Genomic DNA, 15,821 nt, shown 5'->3' with positions numbered 1-15,821 from the left:
TCCTCAAGAAATTCAAGGAAATACAATATCTGCACACAAAAAAAGAGAAAATAATTGTTTTTGGTTAAAATAAGATCATTGGGAAATAAAAGTAATGAAGGGTAGATCACAGCAGATCATGTAGGTCCTGCAGCTGGATTCTACACCCTGGATCCACCCCCAGTGGACATCCCGGGCTCTGTCCATTATCCTCTCCCTTTGGCTTCGTCCCTTCTACCTATTTACAAGTCCAAATCTCCCTTCATTCATAAAAAGCTTTTCCCTTGACCCAGATCTCTCTCCAAAATAAAAAAGCAATGAGGTAAGAAGGTGTCAATGATGATTTGGAAGTTCCTCACTTAAATAACTGGGTGGATGGTTCTCGCATTAGATGAACAGAGACAGAAGAGAAGAATGGGAGATGGGCAGGGGAGTGCTTAATAATAACACAGAACACATAAAGTGCCTTTACAGAAAGAGCTTATAAACTAGGAGCCTATATACTGAACTTGGTCCATAGACATATTTTTTTTGGCCCACATAGTGTTTTAAAAAATTCAACCCATCCTTTAAAATTCAGACTGTTTAACGAGCAAATCCTCATTTACAGCTTTTCTTAAAAAAAAAAAAAAAAAAGAAAGAAAAAGAAAAACCTGGGAGATCTGGTAACCTTGGGCTCACATTCCCACATAATATCAAATGGCCGGAGCTAAACAGCCTGCATGGGGTCTCCCCTCCACACTGTCCCCAACTCTGTCTTCCTGACCCCGAGCCTATGTCAACGGCCATTTATCACTCCACTTACTCTGTTGTTTTTCTTAGTGTAGAAAAATATTTTTTCTTACCCTGAGGCCTGCTTTTACTCATTGACATTGTTGGCCAGGCGCTTAAGCTTGCAAATCTGCTATAGAAGCAGAGTCCAGAAAGGAGTTGAAAATATGGGTCTCTGGCTATTCATGGGAGACAGCGCTTGAGATGTGGTTTAAGGTGGGTTTGAAATAGGTTAAACGGAAGAGGGCTGAGCTCACAAAAGAGAATGTATAAAAGAAGACAGCAACCATGGATGGAGCTCTAGGAAATACGCATAATTCAAGACAGTAAAAGAAAGGTAACAACAAGTGAAAGGTAATTTCAAGGAGTAAGATATTCAAGAAGGATTTAACTATGTGGATGGTGCACAGATTACAGCAAAAATTCACTCAGTTGTGACACTAGCACTGCAGAGAGAGATCAGAGTCCCCCATAAGGTAACTTATTTAATTACAAAATCAACAAACAACATCAATCAAAATCTACAACAAAATCAACTTAAACTACCTGGGAAACTAGACTACTTAGCAATTGGTTAAGGTAGAAACAGAAGGATGTGTCTCTGAATTACTGTCAATGTCAATACTATCACGAAGTTCTCAAAAGCCATTTTTCATTGGCCAGAATTATCATAGGGTATCTAAATAACTTAAGTTTTATCTTACCTGTTAAAAAATTTCCAAAAGAAAAGCGAAGGCAGAAAAAAATATTAGGCACAATTCAACAACAAAATTTTCCTCAAAATTATCCATGTAAGAGAATAACTTGTACTACTAAATAAAACTGTTCAGTTAACACAGGGGAAAAGTTGCTACATTTTCCTGCAAATTTCTATATAATGAGGAGAGAAAAAGTCCATTTCACATTAGATGAGTTGTAAAAATTTAAAGCATCAACACTGGCAAAAGCCACCAGACTATGAATAAGCAGGAATACCTCTGCATATATGGTTTAAAAAGATGACAATTTGGAAATTCTACAGTCTAAGATAGGTATCTCTGTTATGTCTTTTGTACTAGATGATGAGATAGAGAAATGGGATATGAAACACTGACATAAATTTTAAAAAAATACAAATTCAATATTAAACATATGCGGAAGTGTACACCCTCATTAACAATCAAGAAATACACATTAAAGCAAAAATGTAGTCATCATTTTAGAACTATCAAATTACCCATGTAACAGTTTGTATACTTATAACTATCTAGTGAAGGGAAGCAGAGTATGTGATCCCAACATATGCCACTTTGCCATGTGAATGAAAGCATTCAAAGCCTACAGACTCAGGAAGAGTTGGGTTTTTCTTGTTGTCTTTTTGTTTGTTTTTTTCACCTATCCCTTAACTACCTAAAAGAATTTCAATACAGGCCCTGTACTAGGAAGAGAGCTAATAGCAAATGTTTTATAGCAGAAAGACTTATCTGCGTGGCCTGGCAAACATTTGTTTACCAAATATCTGCTCTTCACATCTTCCTGGGATTTGTCTTCCCTCCCTTGAGGACCCTAGACCCCTGTTCCCTTCTCCTTAGCTTCTAAGAATGGAATATAAGCCCCAATTCCGACTGCCAGGGACTCTCTCATATACTCAGGGCTCTTAAACATACAAAATTAAATTTGTTTTTCTCCTGTTCGTCTGTCTTACGTCAATTTAATTATTAGACCAGCCAAAGAACCTAGGTAAAAGTGAAAAATTTCCTCCACTGCAGTTTCGGCACCCGACGTCCACTGGCTGGACATCACACATATTCTGGGGCTGCGGAAGCTGACAGGATCCCACAGAAAGTATGAATTCTTTTTTTTTTTTTTTAAGATTTATTTATTTATTTGACAGAGAGAGACATAGGAGAGAGGGAACAGAAGCAGGGGGAGTGGGAGAGGGAGAAGCAGGCTTCTCGCCGAGCAGGGAGCCCGAAGCGGGGCTCAATCCCAGGACCCTGGGATCATGACCTGAGCTGAAGGCAGACGCTTAACGACTAAGCCACCCAGGCGCCCCGAAAGAAAGAATTCTTACCACACCAGTCCCCTGGGTCTCTGCCTGCAGGGTCATGTGGAAGTGAGAGTGGTAAGAATTTTTTTTTTCTGAAATTCAAATCAGCAGGAGAAAATATGAATTCTGTGTGAATCAGTTCCTTGGGTATAGCAACTCTAGTAATGATTGTTGTGAGTACTCTTATTTTCTTTTGATCCCCTTCCTCTCAGAGATGATCACTGGTTTCTTTTATCTCTGTCTTTTGCATTGTTTGTCCTAAGCAGAAAAACCATAGGGCAGAATGCAAGCATAGGTCCTATAAGCCTGTTGTTCAAGCCAGCCTCACAGACTGGTGAGTTCAGTTCTCACCAGACCCGGTCTGTTCACACAAACTTTGCTGTGGGTGCCCTATGTAAAAACCGGTTGAGGTTTGCCTTCTGTCTTGCTCTAAGAGAGCTTGGCTTTGTGACCGGTGAGATGTTCTCGCTGGTCTCCACCATCCAAAGGTGCAGGTACTGGTGTTCAACCGGTGACCAGTCAGACAGACTAGGATTCCAAGACACAAAATCACCAGCAGCATCCTCTTTGTCTGGCCATGCCAGGTTTTAGGGGTTTGTCATATGGGGTCCTGGTCCATAAGGGGCCTTTGTCTTCTCAACCTTCACTGTCCTATTAGTGCTAGAGAAGTCCCATTCTGATAAAGCCTGCCCCATGTCACAGATTCCCAGGTCTCATTTCTTCCACTATACCATTCTTACTGCCTGTGACAAAGGTCTTCCCTTTCCTAGGCTAACTCTAGGAAAGAACTCTCTGGATATGCTAAGGGCTGCATCTTTTGCACCCTCTTTTGGGACACCTCTTGTTTCCACGGTTAAGCCATAAAAAGTCTTAATGGTTTGTATCACTACTGAGATTAATATAAGATCCTACTTGTCAATGGCCAGGTGATGGCCATACTGAACCGGCTATCTGTGAAAGAAAAAAATTTTTTAGAGCACTCTCATCCTACAGAAAGACAAAATTAATAAGAGAACACAAAGGAATATAATGGCTAACTTTAAAGTCTGCCTTAATAAGATGAAAGAACAGAAATTAGACTCAGTACAAAAACTGGCACCCACATCCAACATAAATCCTCTCTCTTAAAATCCAGCCCCATCTCCTCAGCAAATCCCCTTAGCTCCCAAACCCTTCCACCCTCCTCAGAAAAATCCCTTCAACACCCAGTTGCCTGTTTTAGCTTCCCCTTCCCTACAAGATTTACAAAGAGCACTCCAGCCCCATCTCGGGGCCCACAACACACAGGTGACTCGCGGGAACGCTCCAAGCCAGGAAGTGAATTCAGCAGCAGCGCCCGCACTGCAGCGAGGCTCACTCCACAGTCAGGCTCTGCCCGCGCCAGGCCTCATTACGCGATATCCTTTATGGGCATGTCCCAGAGCCCCCAGCCACAAAGAATTCACGTCCCGTGGACAGCAACATCTCTTAAATCATAAAGCCCATCTAACTCCACTTGCAGAAGATCCTACCAGATTTAAAAGGTGAATGGCCATTCACAGTTCCACTCACAAGGATCTTGTTTTGCTGCTAAGAAGCGTTCTTCCCACCCATGATTCTACTGTAGTTACCAGATAAGCCAGGGCCCCCTGGGGCAGATGGGGGGAACTTCACAAAAAAACAGACGGCCCCAAATTCTCCAGGCCTCCTGCAAATGACCAAGAAACGTCTCAGCTAGGGGCTGATATTCAGGGGCTAATAGAAACATTAGCAGAGGATTTCCTCTCTGAGGTGAATTGGTTTAAGGTTCAATTGTGCACACAGAAAGGAGGGCATCTGAAGGCCTCTGTTGAACACTTTATGGACTTTTCAAAGGCATACTTCACTAGACCCTGAAGCTCCAGAACACAGAAATCTTTTAAATCTCCACCGTAGTAGGGCAATTTCCCCCTAGTTTAAAAAGACAAATTCAAAATAACATGCTTAGCTAGGCTAGTCAACCTTGAACTATTAAAATGGAAGTAGCTACCCAATCCTTTGAAGATACCCTTGCAGGAATGCAAGAAAAAAGGGGTTAACATCAATACTTCTTGATTTGCAACCTGCATCTTGAGAGAACCAAAAGCTTAGCTCCGAGAGAAACTCAAAACCCACTCAGATCCTCTCCTGTTTGCCCTCAGACATTAGCAGATGGTGCAAAAAATGAAGACACTGGAAGTACAATTGTCCTGCATGTGAGGAAAAGTAAAAACTTAAATAGTAATTACTCTAGGCTTCTGATAAAAAGACAAACGTATCCCAAACTAGGCGAAAATGTAAATTCTTTTTCTGTCCCTTGAAAGTTTAACTCTTACATTGTCTTTAAAATGTAAACACCCCGGGGCTCCTGGATGGCTCAGTCATTGTCTGCCTTCCACTCAGGTCATGATCCCAGGGTCCTGGGATCGAGCCCCACATCGGGCTCCCTGCTCAGCAGGAAGCCTGCTTCTCCCTCTCCCACTCCCCCTGCTTGTGTTCCCTCTCTCACTGTCTCTCTCTGTCAAATAAATAAATAAAATCTTTAAAAAAAATAAAAATTAAAAAAAAAATGTAAACACCCCAGTAGATAACTAAAACACAGCCCACAATCTCCTAAGATGAAGGGGGAAAACGTGTGTGGGACATGCTTTTTAAAATACAAACTTCTATAAAGGCTCCCTTGCCCAATCTATTCCACAGCCTCTGTGAGATTACTTCTCATGGACAAATACAAATCTTTAAGTTTAATGCAAACAAGTTAGATTTACTGTTGATAAATAGAAGGTGATTGTAGAGAGAAAAATTATGTTTCAGTAATACACCTTTGTGGGTATTAAATTCTAGCACTGTTCATGGTTTTTAAGGTTCTGTTTGCTACCTATAAAATGGACTAGATCCTGAATTCTTCTAGTTTCCTCCAGTATTTGGCTACAGTAACTCTCCAAACTAACAATTCCAATTTTTCTCTCACACTTCTGACTTGGAATCACTGAAAACTAACACTGCTCTTTTCCTGAAGCCTGCAAACTAAAGTGGGTCAACTTGATATAAACTATAGAGAAATCACCATAACAGTGCATGTACAGAAAGTCGCCATGCCTCCTGCTGTGTAGGACACTCAGGAAGATCACCAGAGACACTCAGCTGCAAACCAGGAAAATCTACACCAAACTGGCACTGCCTCCCCTTGCTGCATCTGAAGACGCTTCAAGCCCGACATCTAGAAATCTCAACTGGCTACTCTCAGAACTCGGAAACTGGGATTACAATCTCCTCCAATTAACCACAGTTTTTTCTTTTGTTTCCACAAAACCGTTTCTTACTAAATACCTGACTGTTTTCCTGACATGAGTTTAACTGACCTGACCTACTGTCAGGACTAACAGACTGACCCAACGAGATGGAGCAATCTACCAGCTCAACCTCTGAACCTGAGAGTTCTCAGGGAAGTTTCAAAGGTGAGACTGAAGTGCAGCAGAATCCACTTTGGCTCCACTAATGTGGATTATTTTGAGCTGAAGGCAATCAAGGCCTACAGACTCAGAAAGAGGTGTTTTGTTTTGTTTTGCTTTTACCTCTCCCTTAACTGCCTAAAAGAATTTAGATAGAGGGCCTGTACCAGGAAGACAATATCAAAGATAACTTTTTATATGAAAAAGTTGTACCTGCATGGCCTGGCAAGCATTTGTTCACCAAACGTCTGCTCTTCTCGTCTTCCTGGGATTTGTCTTCCCTCCCTTAGGGACCCAGACCCGTGTCCCCTACCCCTTAGCTCGTAAGAATGGACTGTAAGCCTCAATTGCCTGACTGCTGAGGAGCTTCTCATATCTTTGGGACTTCCATACATATGAAATTAAATTTGTTTTTCTCCTGTTAATCTGTCTTAAAATAGAATTAAATTGTTAGAAAAGCCAAAGGACCTAGAATGGAAGAAGGGAAAAGCTTTCCTTCCCTACGTTAGGAAAATAATTCTTGTATCTTTGATACTAGTAAGCCTGAATTAAAACTGCTTGTGGCATTGTAAATTGGGATAACACCTTTAAAAATAGGTGATGTTTAGCAAAATGCTCATCACGCTTGTCACCAATGGCACTCCTGGAAATGGATCTTATGTCAATAATATAACAGAAGCAAAAGGTTATATGAATGGATATATGCTCTGCTACAATGTTTTTTAAACAAAGCACAAAGAATCTGGAGACGAGTCAATTGTCTAACAATAAAAATACTATATAAAAAATTATAGTGCATCAAAACTATAATCTCTAATTTACTGTCCTATAATGTAACAATAAGGAAGACAATGTGGACCCCTAGAAGATAATTGATACCATGTGAAGGTAGACAATAAAACAATATGCCTACAAAAACAAAAAACAAAAAACAAAAAACCCAATATGCCTACCAAGATTACAGATTACAACGAGGTAAAAAAATAAAATAAAAAAGGGTTTGCATGTGATCAAGCCAAGGATGCAAATATTCAAAATGTGGAAATAATTAATAATACACTAGAGTGACAGATTTATGGAGCACTTTTTTTCATGTTTCAGTATTCTTTTAATAATATAGTAGATGAAATAGGAAGCAAATCTGGCACCATGGGATTATAAAATTGGCACAGAGACAGAAACTGCAGCCCGTGTGTGTGAAGGAGAGAGCCAGAGAAAGCCAAATGCGAGAGCCATAAAGAGGAGTTTGAACAAATGCACTAAAAAGAGGTTACCAGCTTTAGGAAACCAGAAGGCTACTAGGGACCTTGAAAAAGCAGTTTCAGTCAAACAGCAGAGACATAAATCTTCTGCAGAGCACCGAGGTATAAATAACGGAGGTGAGAAAGAGTGCCTGTGACTCGGGCAATGCTGGGAAAGAAGCGGATGGTGGTCTGGGAGAAAAGAGAAAGGTGAGAGTAGTTTGGGGAAGGATCAGGGTTGAGCCAAGTGTTTTCAGGTTACAACCTACGAGAGTGAATAATCAGTAAAGAGAAAAATTAAAATTTCAGGAAAGAAGGAACATAATGGAACGGCTCCTGGAGGCCACATGGGAAAGGACTTGAGTTACATGGAGCGGAGCGTGGCTTTTTCTTCTCGGCCCACGGAAAGCACTCTGCTTGTTTCCAGAGGTAATACTCTAGTGAAAATTTTCCTATCTTCTTAGAATAAGAGACACATTAGAACATGTCTCCAACAGGATTTGCACATAAAAGCCACACAATTCAAATGATTCTCATACTGACTTCTAAAAAAGCTAGAGGTCCTAAGTTACACCCCAAATAAAATAATTGTGTGAGAGTGATGATGAGTATCTTGCACAGATCTAAAATTCACATTTGTCTCCATTTTAACATCACGGAAATCACGACCTATCTTATTATCGGTGGCATCTTAGCACTGTTATCATAGTTTTATGGGTTTTTTTTCCTTGATGACAGATAAAATAATGTGACATAATGAGACATAAAAAATGATGTGTCTTATAAATTGAAAATAGCTTCAATTCAATAAAATGTGGTATCCCTCTGTCCTCACAAACCCCTCTCTCAGGTTACCAGACAATTACAATAGAAGTGAGGAAAGGGAAATAAATCTTGGCAAATGCAATTTTAAGCTACTTTATTTTATAAAAATATAAAACTGTGAACATTTGGCCAGGCAGATTTCTGATTCTATCTATAATTAAATGATCCCCATGGTCCTGATTCAATAAAGTTTATTCATGTTCCTAAATGTAGCACATAAATCACACGTACACACATTTATGTTTCACAGCTCTCCATGTAAGTGATAGCCATTTCACAGCAGAGGGAGAGTGGCATTTAAGAAAAAAGGACTAGACCAGGGGCGCCTGGGTGGCTCAGTCGTTAAGTGTCTGCCTTCGGCTCAGGTCATGATCCCAGAGGCCTGGGATCGAGCCCCGCATCAGGCTCCCTGCTCTGAAGGAGGCCTGCTTCTCCCTCTCCCACTCCCCCTGCTTGTGTTCCCTCTCTCGCTGTGTCTCTCTCTGTCAAATAAATAAATAAAATCTTAAAAAAAAATAACATTTGATTACTCTGTGGTAAAAATAGTTTTTATACATGTAACATACAAACTATGTGTTGACTGTTTATGTTCTCAGTAAGGCTTCTAGTCAACAGTAGGCTATTAGTAGTTACGTTCTGGGGGAGTCAAAAATTATTTGTGGATTTTTTTCAGCTGTGAGGAGGGTTGGCACCCCTAGCCCTTGAGCTGTTCAAGGATCAACTGCGTGTATGTATATGCATGTGTGTGTGTGTGTGTGTGTGTGTGTACACACATATATATACACACACACACACATATATATATAAACAAATTTTAATGGCAATTTCATTGGTGTTTTAACCTCAATAAATGGGTTGTCTGGAAAGAAAAAGTATAAAGAAAAATACTTAATGAAATATTGACATTAAACACCTTTGGAAATTACCATAATTACAACAATTAACCACTCCAAACTGGCATGCCACAAATTCTTTAATGTTTTATACAAATAAGGAAACCAACCTTGCCAGCCAATACATTCATTATACCCCTGCCTATACAACTGGAAACATACAAGATAATCAAGTCAGTGAAATTAGCATCTTAAAATGTCCCTTCAGCACAATCAACTTATGTTAGGGGCCAGTGATTGTCTCATAAAATATTTTAAAGTGATTCTGAATATAAACATGGGTTCAGCATCAATGCCAAAATAGGTACCATGCCAGAAAACTCTTTCCTCACCCTCTAGTTAACTATTATTAACTATGATTAACTGTGTTAATTTACAAAGCACTTTCCTACACTATCAAATGTAACAACTCCAGATCTTCCAATTTTTAAATAATATTACTTACACCATTTGAGGATAAACTGAGACCAAGTTCATCGTGCCGACATATATTAAGCACATTCTTCAGTGGAGACCACAGGCATCGTGACTATAAAATATCAAGACCGTCAGCCAGAACAGATGTTACATGATCATCACATCATCAAGCAAGAAATTACAGCTAATTTTGTCTTATATAAAGGGGAATATGCAGTAGAATTCCATACTTTCAGGATTTTATCAACTGTCTTCTATAAAATGTAGACAGTCAACATTTTCTTCCTTTTTTTTACTTGCTAATTTGTTTTTATTCTTTTTTAAAAAAACATTTTCTGATTATTTAATATAAGCAATGCATTATGTTAGAAGAAATAAACATTTCCTGCCCTCGAGAAAATTAGAATATACAGTAGAAAGAAATATAAATAACTTTAACATATGGCAGAATATGGTAAGTGCTAGAGGAATTTTATGAGAACACAAAGATGATAAAATTATATTAACCAAGAAGTATATTAGACCATAACTAGATCTGCATTATTCCAAGTGAAAAATATTCTCTCTGGACTAACAGGATCACCAGTAATAAGACTTTATCAACACCTCATTTTAGTTTTCTGTAACATTTTTTAAACATTGACAGGTTTTCATATTTAATAAACCCACTCCAGTTTATTCCTAACCTAACAGCCAAGAAATTTTCTTTCTGACCCTTTAAAATATTCAGACTACACAATAATCCTTATAATAGTACAATATTGTGATTTGTAAGAAATAAGAGTATATATTTGGTCACTCAGATAACCAAATATATATTTCTGATATATTTTTGGTCTTTTTCCAAGGTTCTTGGTTCACAGCTCCCAAATCTTTGGAGTTTCCTACTGGATGAGAGCTTAAAGGTGTCTCTTACATTATGTTCATGAGGTGTCTTTTGTAATGCAATGAAGGATGCGGGCTGGTAGCCAATGGAGCCAACCAAGTAGAGGACTGGAACTTTCAGTCCCACCCCACAACTTCCAGGGAGGGAGATGGGCAAGAGAATGGCCAATGGCTATCAAGCATGCCTATAATGAAACCTCCATAAAAATCCAGAAGGATGGGGTTTGGGGAGCTTCTGGTTGGTGAACACATGGAGCCTTGGGGACAGTGGCATGACTGGAAGCCTGGAAGCTCCACGCCCTGTCCCCATACCTCCCCCGAGGCATCTCTTCATCTGGCTGTCAATTAGTATCCTTTAATGTTCTTTGTAATAAATGGGTAATCTAGTTAGTAAAGGGGTTTCCTGAGTTCTGTGTGCCACTATAGCAAATTAATCAAACCCAGTCTACCTAGTCTGGGTATAGAGATATCAGAATGAGGTTGAACTGTAAGACACCCAGCTCATGTCCACAGAATTGCTTAGTGGTGTGGGGAACTACTCCCCTCCCAGTGGAATTAGGTCCAGGAACCCAAAGAAATAGTAAAACCAAAATAGCCAAATAAAAGCATCAGTCCTTGGACACCTGGGTGGCTCACTCGGTTGAGTGTCAGCCTTCGGCTCAGGTCATGATCCCAGGGTCCTGGGATGGAGCCCCGCATCGGGCTCCCTGCTCCGCGGGGAGCCTGCTTCTCCCTCTGCCTCTGCCTCTACCTGCCTGCCTGCCACTCTCCCTACTTATGTTCTCTCTCTGATAAATAAATAAATAAAAATCTTTTAAAAAAAAAAAAAATCAGTCCTTGAAGGAAAAAAAGTTTTTAAGAACAAATTATGGCTAACACGAATGAATTCTAATTACCATTTCCATGTCAGAATGCAATATACAGATGGAAAAAAAAGGGTAAATGGATTTTTTAAAGTAAACCTTTATAAAAATTGAAATATATATATAAGTATACAAGTGTACACCTTTCAGAATTTTCACAAAGTGAACCCACCTATGTAACTACTATTCAATCAAGAAAGAGCATTGCTAACACCTCAGAGGCCACCCTCATAGGTCATTTGTAACATCCAAAGCCAGCAACCATTATGACTTCTAGCACCTCAGACTGGTTCTACCTGCTTATGAACCAGTTACTTTATGTTTCAAGGAAAGTACAAGGTTGGCAAGCAATTTATATAAATAAGGTCATAGGGTATACTGTCTTTTTTCACACAACCCGGTGAAGTTCATCTATGTTGTAACAGGAAGCATTGGTACTATTAGATGAACATACCACAGAGTGTTTCCCCATTTACTACTGAGAACATTTTCATTTTTTCTAGTTTGGCATTAGTATAAATAATGCTATGAATATTTTTAAACATATTCTTTGGGGCACACAGGTGTGAGTTTCTGTTGGTTCTGCCAGACCAAAGATTGTACTGATATTCCCACTAGAAGTGTGTGTGCATTCCACTTGCTCTACACTTGGAATTATCAGGCTTTTCCATTTGTTATACTTGTGAGAATATAATATTACATCATTATGGTTTTAATTTTCATTTCTTTCTGATTTTGAGAACCTCTTAAAAGGCCTATTGCCAAGTTAGTATCTTCTTTTGTGAACTAACTATTCAAGTCTTCTATCTTTGGCCGGGGGAAGGTAAGACAGAATGGACGGCTTGACTTTCATTGGTTTATAGTTCTTTATACATTCTGTATATGAGTCTTCTGTTGGAGATACATATATATCTCCAATATAGTAAATATATATATATATCTCAAATATCTTCCCCCACTGTGTGGCTTCCTTTTTCGTTCTCTTAAGAATTTTTTTTGATGAAGAGAAATCTTTAATTTTAATGTAGTTCAATTTATCAATTTATTCCTTTATAGTTAATCTCAATGGAATTGTAAAATGTGAAAACATTCAGACTTTCAATTAACATATTGGCATGTTCCTAACATAAAGTTAATCACTTTAAACAAGTTTATATAAAGATTTTAATTTCTAACAAACTAAGTGTAGATAATTGTTCAGTAAAACAAAACAAAACAAAACTCTTCTGGGTCATTCTACTGCGAAGTGATTCCTGAAAGAAGGAACCGTCCCTCTGCCTTCTGGTGGAGCACATCCATATTAATGATCTCCACCCTAGTCAGGAACATTTATTTTAAATGTCTACTCTCATTCAAACAATTTGGAACAGTGGTTCTTAAAGATAAGTTTTACTTGACTATCATGAAGGAATTTGGGGATTGAAGTAAATGCGATAAAAAGGGCCCCCTCAATAAATAACACTGCTGAATATCTCAAAACTGAAATTAGTATGCTGATCATCAACAACCTTTTTCTTGTGCTTTTGCTTAGATAATTTCTGTTAACATAAAGGAATTACTATCTTACTTCACATCTGAGAACCAAAAATAACCAAGGAAAATAAAGCTGGTAGACTGATAATTTAAGACATGATATCTGCATAACAAATTATCATATTATGATATAATTATACATCCTCTGAACAAGAACTTGCTTGACAGTATGAGGCATGCAAAGCAACAAAGTACTTCGGAGACTTAGGTAAGAATCTGATCAAGAACACACAGGCAGACATTGTGCTTATAAAAAGTACATATATAGGAACGGTTTCCTTGTCTAGTTTTATAATTTATGTATTAAACCACCAGGCCACTCATCCAGTTTATTTATAACAAATGCATCAAAATGACATGATGAATATGATGAATATGAGAAAAGAATCAACCCTGCAGATTTAAAAATGTCACTTATGCAACAATGACTTGGAGAACACACTTTTTCTTGTCACTTTTTAGTTAAGTTTACATTGTTGTTAATAATGCATAAAGACTCTCTCACTTGAAGAAGTCAAAGAGCTTACAAGTATCCTAACTAAAAAAAACACTAAACTGAACTGAACTCAACTAAAAGAAATACTTCATCCTGTCCTGGCTAATCACGAAGAGCAAAACCTAAATCAGGAAGGCTCCAGAAGACAAACTACTCACCCCACAATGGGCAAGAAAAAAGAAAGAAGCAAAAGACGTGGTAGAGAAATTACACTGAAAAACAAAACTATTAAAATGAATCCAAGGTTGCTCAGCAGCACCCGCATTACGTCTGAAAAACAGCAGAATGTTTTGCAAGTTATATTGTTTATTCAGTGCTGAGTGCATATGAATTCACATCCACAGACCCCTCCTATCCATTTCATGGCCCCAGCACTAAAACAGATGTTACCTAGTTACTTTAACTTGGAGAAGAGGAGCTCCTGTGGCATTTAGAGAGGCACTTTACTATTCTTTTTCAAACACAATTCTAACAGGTTTATTCATGATCATTTCATAAAAGCCATAAACCAGAAAGGGAATGGGAAATGGGACTGCTACCAGAATCAGGCACACAAAGGGCAGAAAAGTAAAGCCTAAAAGAGACAAAAGCAGCCTTAACACCACACAGCAGTGCCTGAAAGCTTACTGGTAATTCCAAACCCATATAATAATGATAGGCCATAATAATGACCTCTGTTATCAAGAAGAGATTATATTCAGTGTACTTAAAATAATTTTTCTCAGAAATGGTTAATAGAGAAAATTTAAAGCATCATTCGCCATCAGGAAATGCTAGTTGAAACTATGATGAAGGACTGCTACACACCTATGAGAATGGCTGAAATAAAGAATACTGGCACACCATGTGGTAGCGAGGATGGGAAGCAAGTGGAACACTCAAACATCGCTGGTGGAAATGCAAAATGATACAATCACTCTTGAAAATGGTTTGACAGTTTCTTATGAAGTTAAATATACACTTGGCCTACGACCCAGAAATTACACACCTGGGTATCTACCTAAGAGAAATGAAAACTTACATTTACAGAAAAACCTGAACACAAATATTCAATTACCCAAACTGGAAACAGCCCAAGTGTCCTTCAGTGGGTGAATGTATAAGCAAACTGGGTCATCCACACAACGGAATACTAAGCAATAAACGGGAACAAACTACAGATATACACAACACCTCAGATGAATCTTGAAGGCATGCTAAATGAAGCAAGCCAGTCTCAAAGGGTTAAACACTGTACAACTCTATTTATATGATGATCCGATTCATGAGGTGAAATGATGTCTTCAAAAAGACAAAACTATAGGAATGGAGCATAGATCAATAATTGCTAGGGGATGTGCGTGGGAAGAGAGGGAACTATGAAGGGATAGCATGAGAGGGCTGGGGGTGGGGTGGGTTAGGAAACTGTTCTGCATCCTGACTGTGGTAGAAGTTACAGGAATCTAAATAGGTGTTAACTTTTACAGAACTGTACACAGGTATGATAGTTTACAACTGTGTGCGACCTGTAAGAGGGTTCTCCTTTTACTTTAAGGGGGCATCACTATCATGGATATAAACACAATGTGGCAGGTTTGACAAAATGTATAATAGGATCACACAGTAACATTCTCATATTGATTGACACATGACTGATTCTGATCACCTTCAAAGACAGAAAAACATATACCAGAAACAGTAACCGTAAGAGAGCGAGAGCAGCCATACTGTTATCAAACACTGTGGACTTTAAGACAAAAACGGGAGAATAGTTTAAAACAATAAAACAATAAAAGTGTTATGAAATCAGGGAAATATAATAATTATAAATGTTTGTGTAATCTAACAACAGAGCCCCAAAACAAATGAAAGGAAAAGACAATTCAACAGTTAACTGGAGACCTCAACATTCGACTCGAAATGACTGCAACTACACAAAAAATCAGCAAGGATAGGAACACCTAACAGCACTAATAACCATACTGACCTAACTGACATCTATAAAGTACTCCACCTGACAACAGATTACACATTCTTTTCAAGGCTCAAGATTAGACCATTTGTTATGTCACACATTTAATTATTGAAATAATACACAATATGGAACTCCAAGAATTAAATAAACAACCAAAAGAAATTTAGGAATCTCCAAATACTCGGAAATTAAACAATAATTCTAAATAATGGGTCAAAGAAAAAAACTATAAGCAAAACTAAGAAATATTTTGAATTGAATGAAAACAAAAAAACCCAACATGTTAAAATTTATAGGATGTAGCTAAAATAGTTCTCAGAATTTTATAGCCGTTAGGAAACAAGAAACATCTCAATTCATTTCCACTTTAAGAAACTAGATAAAGAGTAAACTAAATCCAAAGCAAGCAAATGGGAGAGAATTAGAGTTTAGAGCAAAAATCAATGAAAATGAAAAGAGAAAAACAACAGGGAAAAAACAATGAAA

At 38.3% G+C, this 15,821-nt stretch overlaps 1 protein-coding gene across 15 annotated transcripts in view; it reads right to left on the bottom strand.

The window, feature by feature from the left end:
• Positions 1 to 15,821, bottom strand: part of SIPA1L1 (signal induced proliferation associated 1 like 1) — a 366,695-nt gene that overhangs the window by 208,477 nt on the left and 142,397 nt on the right. Inside the window, exon 5 of one of the 15 annotated variants that reach the window (XM_036096709.2) lies at positions 9,633 to 9,716. The exons of 13 other annotated variants lie outside the window; for them this stretch is intronic. The gene's annotated coding sequence lies outside the window, so the exon portion shown is untranslated. The remainder of the gene's footprint in view (positions 1 to 9,632; positions 9,717 to 15,821) is intronic. One more of the 15 variants, XM_078053863.1, reaches the window with a different exon arrangement.

The sequence above is a fragment of the Halichoerus grypus genome, chromosome 8, assembly GCF_964656455.1.
Source record: "Halichoerus grypus chromosome 8, mHalGry1.hap1.1, whole genome shotgun sequence".
Taxonomy (NCBI): domain Eukaryota; kingdom Metazoa; phylum Chordata; class Mammalia; order Carnivora; family Phocidae; genus Halichoerus; species Halichoerus grypus.
This window is presented reverse-complemented; position numbering and strand designations above follow the sequence as displayed.